The sequence below is a fragment of the Montipora foliosa genome, chromosome 5 (genome assembly GCF_036669935.1).
Source record: "Montipora foliosa isolate CH-2021 chromosome 5, ASM3666993v2, whole genome shotgun sequence".
Classification (NCBI taxonomy): Eukaryota; Metazoa; Cnidaria; class Anthozoa; order Scleractinia; family Acroporidae; genus Montipora; species Montipora foliosa.
In genome coordinates this window covers 42,090,289-42,097,788 of record NC_090873.1, presented here as the reverse complement: position 1 = coordinate 42,097,788, position 7,500 = coordinate 42,090,289, and the positions used below count along the sequence as shown (strand labels likewise).

General features: G+C 44.3%; 1 protein-coding gene across 1 annotated transcript in view; it reads right to left on the bottom strand.

Moving 5' to 3' along the window:
• LOC138004252 (membrane-spanning 4-domains subfamily A member 8-like) overlaps positions 1–7,500 on the bottom strand; it is a 19,935-nt gene that overhangs the window by 9,974 nt on the left and 2,461 nt on the right. The gene's annotated exons all lie outside the window — the stretch shown is intronic.

Genomic DNA, 7,500 nt, shown 5'->3' with positions numbered 1-7,500 from the left:
AGGTTCATTCATTTTTTTGACTAATTTTCATGATAAATGAAGGAATCCTGATCATTCGAAAATAACAGTACAGGAGAATAATGACAAAAATATTTAATTGAAACCAAAAAGCAAATGGCTATATACTTCCAAAATAAATAGCAATAGTGTTGGGGGCCATTGACATATTGAATTCACTTTGTCCCCGCTTAACGTCAACCAGACATTTAGGGAGGGGGGGGGGGGGGCGGTAAGGCCGTGGACGTTTTGAGCAGTAGCAAATGGCCACAATTAAGAAAGTGTGTCACAAAATTGAAGAGAAAGAAGGACAAGTTTGATGAGAAAAGAATGTATTAAAATTAGGTATAATATTTTAAGGGAGGGGACATAGATGGAGTTTTTGACTAGCTTAACACATTCACTCCTCAAGCACCCTAAGATGCCACCAGTTGATGAGTAAAATCCTCTGGTGTTAGACAGTAAAATCTGTTAAGTCTCACTCCCAGGGGTCAATGGGCTAAAGGAAGGGACATGTATTTACCCGTGTATGAGTTGATCCCATGTATAAGTCGACCCCCCATTTTTGATGGCAAAATCTTGCATTCTTCGATTTCTGGAACTGTGGATTCACAAAAAATTAAGACCCTCAAGCCCTTTTAAAATAGTTTTGTGGTTCAGCGGTTGTAATGTATGTGCGGGCATTTTGTCCTTGAATTTCGAAAAAGTTCTCAGAAAATCGGAACATGTAAACCTCAAACTAACCTGTTTCGTTGTTCAAGGATAAAGGGCTTTAGAGGATAAGCACAACATCACAGAAGCTGGAGTCAATCTTTGAAAATAACTTCAAAAACGATGCGAAATGTGCAAGGTTTAATTGGTCTTTGACTTATAATTTCTCACATGGCAAACGAAACAAAACTCATAAACCAAACAATACATAGTTTGCAAAAGCATTTAAATCAGAATAAAAAACAATCATTACCAACCAGCATTTTCAGGCAACACGAGTGACGATCACGCTTGCACGCAAACAAGAGGTTTGAGCCAGGTTACTAAGCCGTTGAACAACGCGGTTTATTTGAAGAAACAAGAATGTTCTTAGAGCTTTCCGCCTTGGAAAACGAAAATTTCCAGTGTCTATTTCATATTTGTGCTTGTGAGTATCTTCAACATTTAAAGTTAGACAAATCATTTTTCATTTTAACTGGAATTGCTTATTAGATTCATTTTGAAGTCTTTCGTTCACTGCGTTCGCAGAGATGCCAACCTATGGAGATCTGAAATCTGGAGATTTTTTCCATCCGCTCTCCCCACCCCTCCCCCCTCGATCAACCTACCCACTCCCCCTCCCCTCCTCTCCCCCCCCTCTTAAACGCACCAACCCATCCCCCATCAGCTCCTTCAGAATACAAGAATATTCTACCGCCATTGAAATTTTGCGAGAAAACAGATTACTTATGTCAATAATTTTTATTGGTTAATCGGAGATCCAATCAAACAATCGGTTATATGGCTATGATAGCTAAAGGAAGTCATTTTGTTTAGTTCTATTAACGTGTGTTTGAAACTCAGAGATGAAGAAGTGCATTACTGAAACAATGAAACGAGTTTGAAAAAATCGATTTTTTTTTAAACTTGGGGATGCAATTTGAGTCTAGAATGGAGAAACGTCTGTGAAAGGTTCAGAGTCGTTTTATCCGGGAGATTTCATGACCCGTACGGGAGACCGGGAGATTCGTTCCGTATCCGGGAGACTCCCGGATAATCCGGGAGAGTTGGCACGTATGCGTTCCATGATGTTATGATAGCTGGAACTTGGCTCGAAATCTTTGAGCCATGTGTAAGTCGAGGTTGATTTTTGGAGCTCCTTTTGAGGCGATGAAAGGTCGACTTATACACGGGTAAATACGGTAGATGGAGCATGCTCTTTCCCGAGTGGTTCAGCCAGTAGTTAGAATAATCGAATTAGGTGTGAAGTGAGGTGATGCGCGCAACCTTCCCAACAACTTTTGACCAGGATTGTAGGTTAAACTCTGTCCTTAGTCACCATAAATTCTACATTTTACATTGTGAACTTTTTTATTGTATCCTAGCTGCTAAAGCTCTCGCCATTTTTCTTTCGCTGATCGAACAACACTTTTCTTTGCAAGACCTTGCCCTTGGGTGTCTGGAAAACCCGAATAGCGCGAATAGCGAACAGTCGCGAATACCGAACAGCGAATAGTGACGAATAGTACGAATAGTGCGAATAGTGGCGAATAGTCGCGAATAGTGACGAATAGTCACGAATAGTGACGAATAGTAACAAATAGTGGCAAATAAGGGTGGAGGGAGGGGGGGGGGGGGGATTGTGACGAAATGACGAAAATTTGGTACCCAGTACTTCCTGGTCAACCGCGCAGCAACGTTGGATGGGATTTTCCCGCTAAAAAAGCAGAGATGTGTCGGCGAAGGACAGCTTGAGCCCTGAGAAGAAAAGGTAAATGCACTGAAATCCTGTTGCTTATTTGTATAATTAATTAACGCAACGGTTATCAGAGTAGCTCGTTTGTCTCTTTAATCACAAACCACTTGCCTCACATTTTGATTTTATTCCTATTAACAGAACGTGTCTTGCCGGATCGGACAGCACAGATGAGGATGATGAAATTTATGTTCGGGCGCCACTGTGCGAGGAGATGATCATGAGCTTGATGTATTAAATTAATGAAAGTGATTTATATTTTTGCATTTTGACGTTTGTTCTTCTTTAGAGTGTTTGTAAAAGCATGCACGAAACTCTCTTTCGAAGACAGGTGAGCATATTATTTGCTTTGATTACGAGATTGTTCAGCATGAGGCGGTGACTATTGAAGACTATTCGTCACTATTCGCGACTATTCGTCACTATTCGCCACTATTCGCACTGTTCGTGCTATTCGCTATTCGCGACTATTCGCTGTTCGCTATTCGCGACTATTCGCTATTCGCTATTCGGGTTTTCCAGACACTCCTTGCCCTTTGTTTTGCCAAAAAAACGTGCAATTAAGTTTTCATACTGTAATATTGGGTCTTTGTAGATCAGGTATCCTGTGCGTTTAGTTTCTTTCACAGTCGTTCCGAACAAGGTTACTTGTTTTGACATCTCGCCGGACAAAGAAGAAAGCTCGTGGTATCAGACCAGCAAAAGAGTAATGCATACATAACAGGGAAAATGGATTGCCAATGGATCACCAGGAAAATGTGCAGTTGTGGAGGTAGGAGAAACCAGAGTTTTATGTATGAAGTTCAATTTTATTGATACCGCGGTCGTTGACTTCTCCCTGTAGTAAAAGTGCATGTGAATATTTCTAATCAGCTGTAGTGACTGGAGCCAGACAGGAACTTCTAGGGCAGCAAAATTTTAAGTGGACGTTAAGATGGGGGGAGGGGGATGGGGGTCTGACCTAATCCTCCAGGGGATATGTCGACAACTTCTCGCCGATAAAATCACACTTCTCCGGCATCAGTCAGGCTCAAACTCCGGCGATGGCTAAACGCGTACGGATAAATTTACTTCTCTTTGACCAAGTTTCAAGTTCCAGGGAACATCCATTGCTGACAAACAGCGAAAAATATACAAATATTCAAAATCCTTCAAGGCTCGCTTGCAACGAATTTTGACATGGCTGTAATGTATTGATAACCTTTTAACCGGAAATAACTCTAGTTTTCATACCGGAAGTTTACAGAAATCGCGGGCTTACTTAGACCCATGGGAAATGTGAAACCATGCTCTTTTATGTGCCATGCGAGTGAAGTAAAGTGTACTGTTGTGTTTAGTTTAATCTGTGTGATTCGTTGGCCATCGATACGCAATCTTTACATTGGCGACGAGGATTCGATTCGTTTTGTGAGGTCGGGGATATTTTGGGCGTCATTTGCGTAGAGGATCTGAGTATTTTGTCAGGAGGATAATGACAAGCAGTGCACCTTCGACTTCGAGTACACCTTCGACAACACAAACACAGCCAGTTACCGCGTTTGTTCCTCTTCTTGATGTGGCCAGTCTTCCTCCCTTCAATCCGAAGGAAGACCCGAACACTCTCGCCGTTCGTTGGAAGTTGTGGAAGCGCTCATTTAATTTGTATTTGGTGGCTAAAGGGATAACGAAGGATGAACAGAAAACCGCGTTGCTGTTACATACCGGAGGATTGAACTTGCAGGAACTCTACTACACGTTAGTGCCCGGAACGGATATCGTATCTTTCGATGAGAGTATGGTGTTGCTGGATGGTTTTTTTTCGCCCCAGTTGAATGTTCCGTTCGAAAGGCATCAGTTTAGGCAAATGGAGCAAACTTCGGGTGAGTCGGTTGATCAGTTCGTTTGTCGGCTGCGACAGAAAGCGATCACCTGCGAGTTTGAAAAAGTTGATGAAGCGATAAGGGATCAGCTTATTGAGAGGTGCAGGGACTCCAGACTCCGCCGTAAGTTCCTGGAAAAATCAAACGCAACCCTGAAGGATTTGCAAGACCTAGCTCGTGTACATGAGGCAGTAAATATGCAGGTCAAGGCCATGGATCAGTTAAGCTTGTCAGGCCAGGTGAATGCTGTCTCGTTCGGCAGACCTCAAAATACGGGGAAAGGTAAAGAGACCGCTCAAGGCAGAGGTAGAGGAAATAAGTCTGGTAAACATTCTGGTGGTTGTCATGGTGCAAAGGTGATGAGATGTTTCCGTTGTAATTACAGTGACCACATCGCACGTGATCGGAATTGTCCAGCTCGCAACCAAAAGTGTAATTCGTGTGGGGAGGTTGGGCATTTTGCTATTTGTTGCAAAACGAAGGAACGCAAAGCTCCTTCTCAAGATTCTGAAAAAAGGAAAGCCTCCAGGGGCAGAGCATATCAAGTGTCAGAAAATTCAGCTACTGGTGCCCAAAATTACTATGCGTTTGCAGTGGGAGCTGGTGAGTTTGTAGGTGGTAGCGAAGTTGATTTGAAGGTTGGAGGAGTTGTGTTACGTGCAGTACTTATTGATTCTGGCGCTTCGTGCAATGTGATTGACCAGACGACCTGGGAAGCGATGAAGAAAGAGAATGTACAGTGTGATTCCAAGAAATCAAGCAAAAAGTTGTTTGCCTATGGTCAAAAGGAGCCTATTGAAGTGATTGGAACATTTGTGTCTGAAATTGTGTGCGGGGCCAATGGCAATTCGTGTGTTGATGAATTCACAGTTGTTAAGGGTCCAGGCCGATCTCTACTGGGAATGAACACAGCGGAGAAATTGGAAGTGTTGAGGGTTGGTCCCATGAAAGAAGAAATATGTTCGTTAATGACAGAGGGCAATGGTGCTGATATTCGTGAGAAGTACGCAGAAGTTTTCACAGGAGTTGGGAAGCTGAGGGATTTCCAGCTGAAGCTTCATGTAAGAGATGATGTCACACCTGTCGCACAACCGGTACGGAGGCTACCATTTGGACTGAGAAGCAAGGTTGACGAGAAGTTGGACGAGTTGTTAGCCAAGGACATCATCGAAGAGGTGTCACACAAACCTACTGAATGGGTGTCGCCATTGGTTGTGGTCCCAAAGGCAGACGGTGATATCCGGATTTGTGTGGACATGCGCAGGGCGAATATGGCAATAGAGAGGGAGAGACACCCCATCCCCACGCTTGAGGAAGTGTTATATGATCTTAACGGTTCAACTGTGTTCTCAAAACTTGATCTGAAATGGGGTTTTCATCAAGTGGAACTGGATGAAAAATCGCGCGATATTACAACATTTGTTACACACCGTGGCTTGTACCGATACAAACGTTTGATGTTTGGAATAACATCAGCGCCCGAAAAGTACCAGAAAATAGTTGCTGATGTTTTGCAGGGGTGTAAGGGTGTGGCTAACTTGGCAGATGATCTCATTGTACATGGTTGTGGTATTGAAGAGCACGACAGGAATTTGCATACTGTTTTAAAGCGGTTGGGAGAAAAAGGATTAACTCTGAATGGAACGAAATGTCAGTTTCGCCTTCCCAAGCTAACCTTTTACGGTCATGATCTGAGCAGCCAAGGTGTTACGCCCAGTGAAGAGAAAGTAGCTGCCATTATGAATGCAAGTCCTCCGAAAGATGCTGCAGAGGTCAGATCATTCGTTCAGCTGGTGCAGTATTCTGCAAAATTTCTCCCCAACTTCGCGCAAGAAGCAGAGCCGCTTAGGAGTCTCCTGAGGAAGAATGAGCCTTTCGTTTGGGGTGAAGCACAGGAAAGGTCGTTTCAGAAGCTAAAAGAGCTTGCTGCAGGGGCCAGCACACTTGCATACTTCAGAGGGGACTGCAATACACGAATCATTGCCGATGCAGGTCCACACGGTTTGGGTGCGGTGTTGACTCAACTTCAAGATGGGGAGTGGCGAGCAATCTCGTATGCATCCAGGAACCTCACTGAAGTAGAGCGAAGGTACAGCCAGACGGAAAAAGAGGCATTAGCCCTGGTATGGGCCTGTGAAAGGTTTAACATTTATGTATACGGACGCCAGTTTGAACTAGAAACCGACCACAAACCGCTTGAGTGCATTTTTGGCAGGCTCTCTAAACCATCGGCGCGTATAGAACGATGGGTTCTAAGGTTACAGGGTTACGATTACAAGGTCGTTTACCGTCCCGGAAAAGCAAACATTGCCGACGCACTTTCGAGGCTTAATCAAGTCAACCCCAAAGACACAAGCGGAGAGGAGATTGACTTTGTTATGGCAGTCGCTCAAGGAAGCCTACCAGTGGCACTCTCGGCTAAACAAGTGGAAGAAGTGTCTGAGAGCGATCCAGAGATGGTTAGCCTGAGACAGTACATTTTAAGTGGGGACTGGTCTCAATGTAGGATGTCTGCGTATTTGTGTGTCAGGAACGAGCTATGCGTGTTAGGAAAACTTGTCTTACGTGGCACTCGAATTGTCATACCGGAGGCTCTAAGGGGAGAGGTCCTACGTCTTGCTCATGAGGGTCACCAGGGCATCGTAAAGATGAAGGCACGCCTCAGAACAAAGGTCTGGTGGCCAAAAATGGACTTAGACGCCGAACGAGTCTGCAAGTCTTGTCATGGATGTCAGGTTGTAGGGGAGTTACAGCCTCCAGAGCCAATGAAAAGAGTGGAACCACCTACCGGTCCTTGGCAGGATATAGCCATAGACTTGATGGGTCCTCTTCCGACGGGAGAAAGTTTGTTGGTAGTCGTGGACTATTTCAGCAGATTCTATGAGGTGGAAATCATGAGGTCGACCACGTCCAAGAAAGTGGTAGATGTACTGGCACAGATATTTTCAAGATATGGATATCCTTTTACTCTCAAGTCCGACAATGGTCCTCAGTTTTGCTGCGAGGAGTTTAAGACGTTCCTCTCAGACCACGGAATAGAACACCGGACATCTCCTCCGCTGTGGCCGCAGGCCAATGGGCACGTCGAGAGACAGAATAGAACGCTTCTAAAGGCTTTGAAAGTGGCTCACGTTGAAGGAAAAGAGTGGCGGGGAGAACTTAATAAGTTTCTGCTCGCGTACAGGAGCACACCACAAG